Source organism: Orycteropus afer, unplaced genomic scaffold, assembly GCF_000298275.1.
Source record: "Orycteropus afer afer isolate SDZICR_OR568_19922 unplaced genomic scaffold, OryAfe1.0 scaffold00130, whole genome shotgun sequence".
In the NCBI taxonomy this organism is placed as follows: domain Eukaryota; kingdom Metazoa; phylum Chordata; class Mammalia; order Tubulidentata; family Orycteropodidae; genus Orycteropus; species Orycteropus afer.
The window spans coordinates 317,842-331,058 of NW_006921717.1; positions in this window are offsets into that span (position 1 = coordinate 317,842).

Consider the following 13,217-nt stretch of genomic DNA (forward strand, 5'->3'; position numbering starts at 1 on the left):
TTGAGTGCTTGTGCCCATTGTACAGATGGGAGAAGTGAGGCCCAGAGAGTTAGGGTCTCTTGCACAAAGGCAACTAGCAAAGGTAGGATTTGAAACCAGGGGGTCTGCTTTCAGCCACTGAGCTGCCTTGTCCTGGCCTTTGTTGTTTCGTTTTGTTTGTAACATTATTAAGGAATAATCCACATAAAATACAACCCACCAATTTTAAGAGGACACTAAGTTGATTCTTTTCCCCACTCCCCTTCCCCCGTCCCTGGTATCCACCAATCTTCTTTTGTCTTGATTGATTTACCTCTTCGAGACATTTTATATTAATGGGACCATATAATATTTATCCTTCTGTGTCTAACTTCTTTCACTCAGCATCATGTTTTCAAGGTTCCTCCACGTCGCAGCCTGTATCACGACCTCATCTCTCTTTGTGGCTGAGTAATACTCCTTTGTAAGGATGGACTGCACTTTGTTTATCCATTCATTTGCTGATGGGCACTTGGGCTGTTTCCAACTTTTGGCTCTTGTGAATAGTGCTACAATGAACATTGGCGAACAAGTAACCATTTGTCCAGTCTTGTGTATGTATACCCAGAAGTGGAATTGCTGGATCATACGGTAGTTCTATGTTTAACTTTTTTAGAAACAACCAAATTGTTTCCCATAATGGCTGCACCATTTTGCTTTCCCACCAGCAATGGATGAGGGTTCCAATTTCTCCACATCCTTACCAACACTTGCTGTTTTCTGGTTTTTGTTTTTTGTTTGTTTGGTTTTTTGCTTTGTTTTTGTTTTTGGTGACAGCCATCCTAATGTGAATGAAAGGGTACATCATTGTGGTTTAACCTATATTTCCCTGAAAACGAATAATGTCAAGCATCTGTTCATGTACTTGTTGGCCATTTGTGTGTCTTTTTTGGAGAAATGTCTATTCCTGTCTTTTGTCCATTTTTCAGTCAGGTTGTCTTTCTTTTTGCTGTTGAGTCTTAAGAGTTCTTTATCAATTTTGGATTGTAACCCTTCCTCTGATGTGTGGTTTCCCAATATTTCCTCCTGTTCTGTAGCTTTTCTCTTGACCTTCTAGATAATACCCCTTGGTGCATAAGATTTTAACTTCTGATGACATCCAGTTTGTCTGGTTTTGCTCTTCTTGTTCAAGCTTTTGGTGAAGCTTTGCCCCTATGTTTTCTTCTAAGAGTTTTGTGGTTTTGATGCTTCTATTCAGATCACTGATCCACTTTGTGTTAACTGTCCATATGGTGTGAGGTAGGGATCGAATGTCATTCTTTTGTATGTGGAGATCCAGGTGTTCCAGCATCCTTTGTTGAGGACACTATTCTCTCCTCATTGGCTAGATGTGGCACATTTGTCAAAATTGTCCCCTGTTGTTCTTTGACAGCCTCTACCCTCAAATGTGCCTCCAGGTGACATCAGGAGCAGATCTCGTGGTTTCCGGCTCCCTTCAGAGGTGGCAAGTGCTCAGGCTCTCCTTCTCTGCTGGGAGTTGCATGGGTAGATGGGCCCATGTCTCCTGAGGTGGAGAGTCTCTCTGGCTGACCCTGCTCAGCCCCCTCAGCATCTTCCTTCAGCACCCCCAAGGCCTCTTACTGCTAGGATGCCCTCAGCTACAGCTGGGGCCCCATAGGTGAGGCCTGGGCCCGAGGTAAGCCCTCCACCCTGACCCTTCTGCACCTGGCAGTGTGGGCTCCCTGGGCTGCAGTCTTCCCCTTTCCTCACCACGCCACACCACACCACCAAGGATTCCTCCCGCTTTCAAAGTTCTCCAGGTGAGAGGCAGACACCACTTACCTTACCAGATACATAACCAAACTCCAGGGCACTTAGGCCTTCCCTGGGACTCCTTCCCAATCCTAATTCCACAGTACACCCCAGTCTCCATGACTTGTTCTCTTGGGTGGGCTACCTCATCACTTGGATGGAGGGGACTCAGCCAGGAGAGCAGCAGTTCTCACATTTGAAGGATTCTGATTCCTGGGCCCCACCATGGAGTTTCTAAGCAGTGGGCCTGAGGTGGAGCAGATGTTACTGGTCAGGGGACCACACTTTGGATACCCTGGTCCAAGTGCTGTCTAATGCAGGGGTTCATGTCAATCCCCCATTTTCATTTCTGGTCTTTGCCTACATGGAACCAAATGTAGAAGGTAGGAGGTGGGAGTAACAGCCACAGCACCTCTTCAGAACAATGGGGGAAACATCCTGATCTCTTTGGGGCTTCAGCCATAGTTTTGAGACAACATTAAAAGTTTCATCCAATAGATAGCCTATTAGAGAAGTTCAGAGGGGAGAAGCGATTTGCCTATATGCAGTGAACACAAGCACAGCTGGGAATGAGTCCATGTATTCTTTCCCTGCCCCATAATGCCTCTAAGACAAGGGAGATTCCGCTTCAGGTCAAGCTGGATCCAGGAGGTCTGTGGTGGAATGGGGAGCATTTTACCCCACTCTCTCTTCTCCCCATGGAGCCCAGGTTCCTGGTTCTGTTCGGCCATAGGGAAGAAGGTGTCAAGGATGAAATTGGGGAATGTTTCCATTTTTCAGTGCCCCCCAAAGTCCTTATATGGGCTTTGGAGACCCCTAAGCCTGTGTTGGATTCTAGCCTCAGCCCATTCTAACCATGTGACCTTCAGCAAGTCACATAACTTCCCTGGGCCCTGCTTCTGGCACCTGTCACCTGGAGGGAGGTTCACCTATACCAGTGGGCTGGTGAGGGAGACAGGGGGGATGGGCAGCATCAGTGGTCGATTCCTTTTCCCTTCCCCACTAATCCCACATCACATGTGACTGAAGGGGCCGTCAGAGGCAGGGACCATCTCATCCATCCAGTGTGTCCTGTACCAAGCACGACGGGTCAGGTCACAGATGAGTGAGGGATAACAGGGCTCCTGCACCAGCCCCATCCAGCATGAGATCCACCACACAGACTGCCGCCTGAACTTCGCCTTGTGCTGTGTCCCTGGCTCTTATGCACTGGCCTCATCCAGCATGAGACCTTGTCTACCACACAGACCGTGGCCTGAGCCTCACCCTTGGGCTGGATCCCTGGCCCCCCCTGAGGCCCCTCCACAGGCTGGGGCTCCCTCCGCAGGCACATCTGGCTTAAAAAGGAAACAGGCTCAGTCATGACTTAACTCTTATTTTTAGGACGAGTGACTCATCACCACAGGTCTCTGCGGCCATGCTCCCACTGGCTGGTGGAGGCCACACGCCTCTTCTCGGGGGACAGAGGGTTTGGGGCTGCTCGCCTGTCCCCTTCCAGCGGCACATGGCTGTGGGGTGACCTGTCAGAGAGGCCCTCCATGTGCTTTCACGCAAAGTCACTATCTCCTCCCACTGACCCCTGCCTCTCTCGTCACCAGTTACACACTATTCTTATCATCTTCTGCCAGTTTTGGTGGATTTTCTATTTTTCCTGTAACAAACATGCATTTTTAAAAAAGAAATAAAGAAACAAGCATGCTGTATGTATGATAGACAAGTAGGTTGTACAGACATATGTCTGAGAATGCTGGGACCGGCCCTCCTCACAACTGTGGCAAAGAGTGGCATCTAGGGGACAAAGATGAGGCCACACGCTCCCCGTGCCCCACCCCACACCTCCAGACCAGGGACTGTGGGCTGCTCAGTGCCCTGCGCCAGCCTGTGTCACTTTCATCAGCACGGAGCTGGCCCTCATCACAGAGGGTCAGCTGGCCAGGCTTCGCTCCCCAGGGCGGACCTGGGGCCAAGTGTGGAGAGGTAAGCCCAGAAGGACAGGTGTTTCCCAGGACGATGGGGTGGGGGCACTGCTGCTAAGCCCGGTGAATGAGATCTGTGCTCAGAACTCCATGGTGGAATCCCCTCTGTCCCACCTCTGCCCCCTGCCCCCAGCCCAGCCTCGTGGAACGCTGTCTCCCACACACACTCCAGGAGCCGGGCTCCTCCTCACCCACGACTCCGTCTCCCCAAAAACAAACCCGATGACAGCTGCTAAGCGTCCCTCCCCTGGGACCCTCATCTTCCTCTCCTCACTCACTCACTGCACTTTGTAAATATGTGTAACCTCTGGGCTGCCCGGAGAGTGAGCAAACCTGTCCCGAAGACGTGCAACCAGCATGCCCCTTAGAAGGGAGGACGGCAACACTTTGCTTCCGGTGCGCTGGACACCGTATCAGGAGGGACCGGTCCCTGGAGAAGGACACCATGCTGGTGAAGGAGAGGGTCAGCAGAAAAGGGGGAGCCCCGCAATGAGACGGAGTGACACGGTGGCTGCCACAATGGACTCCAGCGCGGCGAGGACAGTGAGGGTGGCACAGGACCGGGCAGCGTTTCGTTCATACGGACGGTCACTACGAGTCAGCGCTGACCTGACAGCAGCCAACAACAACCACAACTTGTTTCTTTATTTCCTTTTTAAAAATACATGTTCGTTATAGAATAAGACAAAATCCACCAAAACTGGCAGGAGACAATAGGAGTGTGTGTACCAATTAGGAGAAGAAAAGGGGTCCGTGGGAGAAGGCACTGTCTTTGCTTTGAAAGCGTGGGAAGCGCTCTGGACCAGACATAAGAAAGTGTGACACGGTGCACTGTGGAAGGGAAGCCAAGTGAGTGGGGCTGTGGGGAGGCAGACTCGGGCTCTCAGGGTGCACCCTCCTGCAGCTTTAGAAAAGGCGAGAAGGGAAAAGAGAGGAGGAGGAGGAGGAAGAGGAGGAACTGAGAGGAAGAGAAGGAAGGGAAGAAGAATTTGACCGTTCCCTGAGATGCATCCCAAAGGCAGGTGATAAAGTTCACAGCCGACTCCAGTTCAATGCAATAAAATAGGAACAGGTAATATTCTGATGATATCATGACGTATCCCTTGCCTCTTTTAAGAAAACGAGAGCAGACTTTAACAACACCCTATTTCTTCCGGAGCAATCAATTTGTTCAGATTTTACATGTCTTTTTATAATTGTGGAGTTTTTTATGTTTTCAAATTATTAAAATCATTTCCGTGAAATTGAGCCCATCTTCTGTGGTTATTAGAATCTCATGTCTTTCTAAGGAGCTCTGGTGGCATGGCGGTTGAGCAGCTTGGTTGCTAACAAAAAGGTTGGTAGTTCAAACCCACCAGCTGCTCCTTGGGAGAAAAAGGCTGGCCATCTGCTTCCATAAAGTTGCAGCCTAGGAAACTGTGCAGGGCAGAATTGATTCAACAGAACACAACAACAGTCCCCCTGCGTTGTTCCCCAAAGGTTTTAATTTTATGGATGTTTCCTTCTCCTTCTTTCCTGGTTGCATTAGGATAGTGGTGTCCTTTTCATTGTTTCTGGTTTTTTTTTAATTGTCTTCCTTCCACCAAAAAAAAAAAAAAAACAAACAAACAATACGATACAAAAAAAAAAAAAAAAAGATATATTTGCTGATTCCACCACTTTTAATTCATTGATTCATTAACCTCCTCCCTTTATTTCTTTCTTCTATTTTTCCTAGTTTATCTTTTTCTTTAATTTATCGAATCATATGGTTAGTTCATCTATTTTCATTCTTTCTTATTTGTCATTATAGGTAGGTAAAGACTATGACTTTTCCCTTAGAGCTGTGTTGGCTGCATCTCACAGGTTCTGGCAGGCAGTAGTTACACTGTCACCTAAGAACCCTCCTCTGGGAAGCTCTCTGTGTTCCTGTAACACTGTGTCCATTCACCCTCCAGAACACTGTTACCACCCATGAAGGTCTAGCACAGCACTGTCCAATATAAAAAATAGTGCAAGCCACACATGGAATTTTAGATTTTCTAGTAGCCACATTTAAGATAGCTAAAAAAAAAAAATATATGTGGAAGTGATTTAATAATATTTATTTAACCCGACATCCCCAAAGTATTATCATTTTTCAATATAAGGTCATTAGTAGTGAGAGACTTGACATTCTTTTTGGTACCAAGTCTTCAAATGCCGGCATGTAGTTTACACTTACAGCCCATCTCAAGTCACACCACCTCCATTGTCAACAAGATGGAGGGACACTGCGGCTGCGATGACGGGCTGAAGCATAGCAATGGTTGTGAGGAAGGCAGTGTTTCATTCTGTTGTACAAGGGGTCACTATGAGTCAGAGCCGATTCGATGGCACCAAACCATAGCCACCACTTTCAGTGCTTGATAGCCTCCTGTGCCTAGTATCTGTTTGTAGGTCTCACTGCCTGCTGCTCTGACCCCCCAGACTGCAAACTGCCTGAGCACAGACACCCTGTCTTATTTGACATCGTGTCCAATGTAAATGCTCCTCCATGAGGACTAACTAACTTCATGGCTACCTCTACCAATCCGTGTGTCCATCTGCTGCCCATGACAAGTCTCTATGTATCCATCAACATTCACTCTCTGGTCCCTGGATGGTGCAAAGTGAATGTTCTCAGCTGCTAATCCAAAGGTTGGAGGCTTGAGTCCACCCAGAGGTCCCTCAAAAAAAAAAAAAAAAAAAAAAAAATCCTGGCAACCTACTTCTGGAAAGTCAGCCATTGGATACCTACAGAGGACAGAGCTACCCTGACGCACGTGGGGTCACCAGGAGTGGAATCAGCTTGAGGGCAACTGGTCACCCATGTCTCCCTTCCACGTACTACGGCCTCTCCTGTGGCCACCGCCCGAGCTGGGGAGCATCTGTGCCTTTCTGAGAAGGAGTGCGCTGGTCTCAGTTTCAGATGGTCTCCCTGGAACAAACCCTTAGGACCCCCAAAGAGCCACGGGAAGCTCCAACCTCTGGCCCAGGTGGGGACTGCCAACAGCCATTCAGCACAGCAAAGATGGCCCAGAGAGTGCCCCAAAAGACAGTCCCCAGACACCCCACACAGCGTCCAGGATACAGACCACCACTCCAAAACCTGCCCAACGGACCAGTAGTGGACACCGCCATTTGCTATGCATTTTGCCTTTCTTCATTTATAACCAAAACCCGGTGCTGTTCTGGGCACGAAGCCCAACCAGTAATTCCCATCTGTGAGAGGTAACACTCAGGGCTACAAGGAAAGCTTTGCATCCCCAATACAGATGCCATCCTGTCTCTATCACTCCCTTTCCCGACCTGCCTGGAACTCATGCAGGAAGCGTGGAGAGGGAACAGCCGTCTTGTAACCATCTAGACAAACACTGCATGCTAAGGGTCATAGACTGGAAGGGTCTGAGTTCTTGCTGATGTCATGGAACTTTCATACCACAGCCTGGAAGTGTCAAACATCAGGCTTCTCGCTACATGGGGGGAAAGGTGAGAAAGTTAACCATCTCTCTTTTTTAAATTACTGTCTCTGTGTTGGTTACTTGCAGCTGAATGCAACTGCTGCTTGATACAGACTGGGCGGTGCAAATGGTTACTGCTCCCTGAAAGGTTGGTGGTTTAAAACCACCCAGCGGCTCCACAGGGGAAATACCTGGTGACCTGCTTCCAGGAAGGTTACAACCTAGGAAACCCTATTGGCAGTTCTACTCTGTCATGTGGGGTCACTATGAGTTGGAATCGACTCTACAGCACCCCAAAACAGCACAGGCTAAAGCCTGTCATTCATTCAGCCAGTGTTTTGTCATTGCAAGTAACAGAAATCAACGTCATGTGACTTCCAAAAAAGTGAAAAAGGAAATATATTAGGGCTGTCAACCAAAACAGGGACTCCAGTGATGTCAGCTGAAACTGTCCTTTCCACCTTTCCTGGTCAGCTGTGTTCTCATGGCGGCAGCCCCAACAGAAGGAGCGTTTCCCCTTTCTCCTGGTCCCAGTGACAGTGCTGGGATTCTGTCCCACTGGACTGAGTGACAAAGCTCCAGATGTGTGTGGAGTGGTCATTGTACATGCACCTGCATAGACATGTAGGTGACGCTCAGGTCAGCCACAGGCAGTGCATTTCCTTGATGAATGGACTTCTAACTTGTCACTCCATCTGGGGCAACCTGGTTTGGCAGGACAAAGGGTCCCTAGAACCAAGGGGGACTTTGAGTTCTAAAACCAGGACAGTCCCAGGCAAACAAGAATGGTTGGCTGCTCCCCTGCTTCAACTGTCTATGTTGTGACAACGAAGGTGATTTCCTCCTTAAAGAGAGCAACCAAATCAAATATGACTGTTTGAAAGACAATCAGCATCTTCGTTTAACAGCAACATGAGGCTCCCTCCCCACCCAAACCCATGGTCAGCTGAGAATATCCAGGCAGGCATCAAGATCATTGTCCTTGACATGGGGACCATGGCGCTAGTATGCTGCTCAGCCTTGGGGTAAAACAACTCCCCAGAGCAGAGCTGTCCCAGCAGCCCTAAAAAATCCCAACAGTGCATGGCCTCCTCGTCCTGTGCAGGACTGTCATCGATAAGAAGGAACCTTCACCCAGACCACCACCCATTGTCCCCTGAATCTCCCCAGGTGGTCCATGCCAGGTAAGTGCCACCGCCAACTGTCAGCTGCTTCAGTTGACCAACTCCCCGGTCCCTGTTGTCCCCTGTGGCAGCTCTTACCCAACAAGGTCTTCTTGAGCTTGCTGAGTCCTGCAAACACAGCACGAGCTGCAGGCCGCTGTCTGCCTGTGGTCCATTCAGCCCCAGCTGCTTCAGACGCACGGCCCCGACTCAGTCTTCCCTCTATGCCCACCCCCAAGGGTCTACTGGTCAGGCTGCCAACTCCAGCTCCTTACTGGCCACCTATCACTGAGGAAGGTCATCATGCTTGGTCAAGTGGGGGGTCAACAAAAGTGAGGGAAACCCTCCAAGTGGTGGATGGACACACTAACTGCAACAATGGACCCAGATGTGCCATCAATCAGGAAGATGGCGGAGGGCTGGACAGGGTTTTCTCTGTTATACACGGGGCGCCATCAGTCGGAGGTGGCTTAACGGTACCTAAGAACCACAGTGGCCACTGGAGATGCTCCTGACTGACGCCCCAGCTCCTCGGGTAATTCACCAGGACGCCAGTCCTCCACAAGCTGTGTGTCCATGACTTGGCTCAGGCACCCCAAGCCAGCCAGCCACCTCTTCCAAGTTGTTCCATGTGGTTCCAGGGAGCAAGGTGCTGCTCATGTCCCCGAGTGGTCTCCTGGGGACCTTCCATCTCAGCCCCCAAGCATTCCTTCCATCTTGGGCTTCCTCACAGAAGAAAGACCTGCCCTCCCTGTGGCTCGGCATCTCCTGGAGCAGGTCCCAGGATAAACAGATCCCCTGGGCCCCTGCCCCCTCCACCACTCAGGGCCTGTGGCACTGTGGCTCTGGGTGGGGCCTGGATTTTATATTCACTTAAATCTCCCCCAGGTGTTTCACACCTGCAGCCCCAGTAAGGACTGCTGTCCTAACATAGGGTTGTTCACTCATTCAGGGAGTGGCTCTTGGCTAAACGCTGGGGAGGTGCCAATGGGTCGCTGGGTTCTTGGACCCAAATCAAGTTTCCCACCCTTTCCTGTCTTGTCTATCTTTTCAAGCATGTCCCTGCTGCACCCCTAAATGCCCAAGGGACACAGGTGCCTAGGGCTCTTGGCTTCTCCACTGTGTCTAGCAGTTTGTAGATTACAGGGGGCTCTCCCGCCCTGCCCCCCATATTTGACCCTCATGATAAGCTTCTGAGGGAAGGAAGCTTCTGCCCATTTTACAGATGGGGAAACTGGGGTTCAGGCAGGTAGAGTTCTCCCAGGGTCAGCTGGACTTGAACTCAGGTCTCACAAGACTGTCTTTGGACTCTTTGCAGGGGTTTGCTCTGCGGAGCAGGCAGCACCATGCACCTCTCCGGCCCCTGGGGAGGGAGGGCTGGGGGGTGACGGTGCAGGTGAACGGAGGCAGGCGGTAGCTTTGGGCTGCAGGCCTCCCGCCTCCCTGGAGCCCCTCTGCCCAGCCTCTGTGGCTTCTCCGGCCCCTCCTGGCAGATCCCCACAAACCCGTTTATAAAGAATGGGAGGTAAGACCCACCTTCAAGGTCACTCCAACAGGGACCCGGGAAGCTGGGGGGCTGAGAAGCAGTGGGGTCCCTCTGCCCTCCTGCCCTGCTGGGAAGCTGCCCTGCGGGGTGGCCCTGGCCAGTCTGGGCGGCGTGGTCCATCCAGGTGCCTCTGGGCTGCCCCGGTGGCTGTCCAGGATGGGACTGGAGGACCACTTGCTCCCTGCTCCACTCCCGCCCCCTGACACCTGCAGGCCAAGACCCCAGCAGGACTTCCCACCTCAGGCAGCCCAGGCCTTTGGAGAAGCCCGCCCGGCCCTCCCCAGCGGCCCTAGTCCTCCTTGGGTTTGTGGGGGTGCCGCCGGGCCAGCCTGTAGTCGATGAAGGCCCCAAGGCAGGACCACAGGAGGAAACGGGCCAGCAGGATGGCCACCAACAGGAGCATGAGGGGGTCGGGCTCCGCGCTGCCCCCGAGCCCCAAGGCCATGCCCCAGAACTCGTGCAGCCTGTGGCTTGCAAAGCCCCGGGAGCTCTGAAGACAGGGCCCAAGTTGCCCCCCGCCGCCCAGCAGGCCAGCCAGACTGCAAGGCAGGGACCCCTGGCATGGGAGGAGGCAGGCCCGGGGCGGAGAGGACCGGGGGCTATTCATCAGAGGAGCAGCTCTCGGGGTGACAATGGCCACATTGTGGAGGCGGGCGGACGGGAGGCTCCCCCCGCTCGGCAGCGCTGACGTAATCCCCGACACCTCCGCCGGCAGCTGCTGGGCGAAGCTGGCCACCTTCTCCCGGGCCCTTTCCGCAGCCCACGCCGTGTCCTTCCGCCCGCAGACAATCGGGCCCTTTCTCTCCCCAGTTAGCTATCTCTTCTGCAGGCTGGCGCGGTCCGAGCTGCCTCTGCGGGCTGGGCAGCGGCAGCCGGCCTGGCGGGTGGGGAGCGAGCAGGGGGCTCTGCAAAAGAAAAGGGGGCGACAGCACCCGTCAGCTCAGAGCCCAGAGCCGACCGCGGATGCACCGCTCAGTCGCCCCAGGCGCTCCCAGCACAGTGCTCCCCGGCAAGGTCAGTGCTTGGCGGGGAGCATCGCCCCAGAAGGGCCAGGCCCACCCCTGCCCTCCTCCCAGTCCCCCTGCCGGCCCCGTCACACCCTCACAGCTGCCTGAGCCTGGGGCTGGTCCCTCCCGTCCTGGCTGAGTGGCCTTGGCAGACCGGGGCCTCAGATGCTTGACTGGGGTCGTCCTAAGGCTCAAGGAGAGAACAGTGTTTACCCAACGCCTAGCACAGAGCCTCGGTGTGGAAACACTCCCAGACAAGGACGGCATCTAAGAAACGCCTCCACACTGCGTCTTGAATGACAGCGTGGGGCCACTTTTTTCTGCCTCCTGACACACTGCACATGCAATCACATGTGCACACACATGCATGTCCAGATGTGCATGTGCACACGTGTGTGTGTGGACACAAGAACATGCATGCCCATGTGTATAGCATAAATGTATATGTATGCACACATGTGTGGATGTGTGTAGATTTGTGTGCATGCACACATGTACACTCTCCATGGAGCATGCATGTGCACTCGTGCACACACACACACATATGTGCACACAGAGACATTCTTATTTCCACACTGTCTCACACATGTGCATGCATAGCTGTAAATGCAGACATTGCACTCAGGCACACACATGCATGTAGGCACATATATACATGCAAACCCATGCACACACACCTACAGACTCCACCCCCATGTTCAGCCCTGGTCTCACAGCAAGTGTCCCATGCATGAAGGGACAGCTTGTGCCCACCCCTCCCCCACTCCAGTGTGACATCACATGAAGCAAAGGGGCCCAAGCTGGCAGTGGAGGGACCCAGCCCAGAGGACGGAGGGCTCTGGACACAGGGGCCTGGGAGTCGTGCTCTCACCCAGCCAATGGTCCAGCACACACTGAACATGCAATTATGTGTGCACACACATGCATGCCCAGATGCACAAGTGCATACATGTGAACACAAGAACATGAATACTCACATGTGTAATGCAAGCACATAGGTGTGTGAACGTGTGTGAATGTGCACACATACATGGGCATTCACTTGTGGACACAGTGAACCCCAGGGAAGGTGAAGGGGGGGCCCCAGAGCTGTGGGCTCTGGCCGGTCAGTCCCTGGTCCCCTGCAGCCAGTCCCTATCCCCAGGTTCCCAGCCTTTCCAGACTCTTCCTTGGCTCCAGGAAACAAGAAGTGGGGGGCGATGACGGTGCCAGCTTGTCGTCTCACAGGCATGACCACGCCGAGTGTGCCGGAGCATTTACCACGCACACTCCACACACGCCACGCCCTCCTGTGCGTCGCACCCTCAGACCCCAGCCCTGGAGCCTGCCCCTGGCCCACAATGCCGCCTCACAGCCATACTGAGCTCTGCCTGACTCTGCGGATGGCAACGTCTATCCCTGTTGCTCAGAGCCCCTCGGTCCCCAGGAGTAGCCAGGAGGGTGGCCACGTCACCCAGTGCGTTCACCAGGATGATGTTTAGGGCAGATTTCACTCCAGGTGTATTTTCCGTGCACAGAGATGAGAAGACTACTTCAAACGTCTGTGAGAACTTTGGTATTAGGAGCCCATCACAGCCCCCAGGACCAGACAGAGCCATTCACACGGAGGTGATCCTGCAACAAAGCTTCCAGAAAGTTCCAGAACATCTCCAGTGGGGTCCCAGGTCTGTTTCCAAGAGAAGACCATGTGTAGCCGGGGCGAGGGTCTCACGGGAAGGGAGAAACAGGTTGTTCCTACAGGTGCACTATACTCACCTCAGAGGGCCACGTCCTCAGCTTGGGGTGTCCTGGGGACCCTGCGCCACCAGCTCCCAACCCGGCCGGAGCTGTCCTCACCCTCACAGCCTGCAGCGCTCGCCTGGGCAGGTGGGACAAGGTGGCCCTGGACTAAGCACTCTGTGTTTGCCCAGCACACAATCAAACACTCAAAGTCAACTGCCCCTCACGTGGTGTGCACGCACCTGAGGCGGTCCCAGGTCACTGCGGCCAGGCCCCGGCCCGCCTGCACACCCCTGGGGTCCATGAGTCAGCAAGATGGAGGTCGGCACGTCCTTCGGGAGACGAAGGTGATGCAGCAACGCCCGGGGCTGAGTGCTGCTGGAAAAGATCTACATGGGCCTGGGTTGGGGAGGCCATGGGTGGAGAGGCAGCCATTGCCTGCATGGAATAATTGTTGTTGTTGTTATGTGCCGTCAAGTCGGCCCCTACTCATAGCGACCCCTCCGTGGGTTTCTGAGGCAGTATCACTACGGAAGTAGAATTGCCCAACCTTCCTTCCGAGGAGTGGCTGGTGG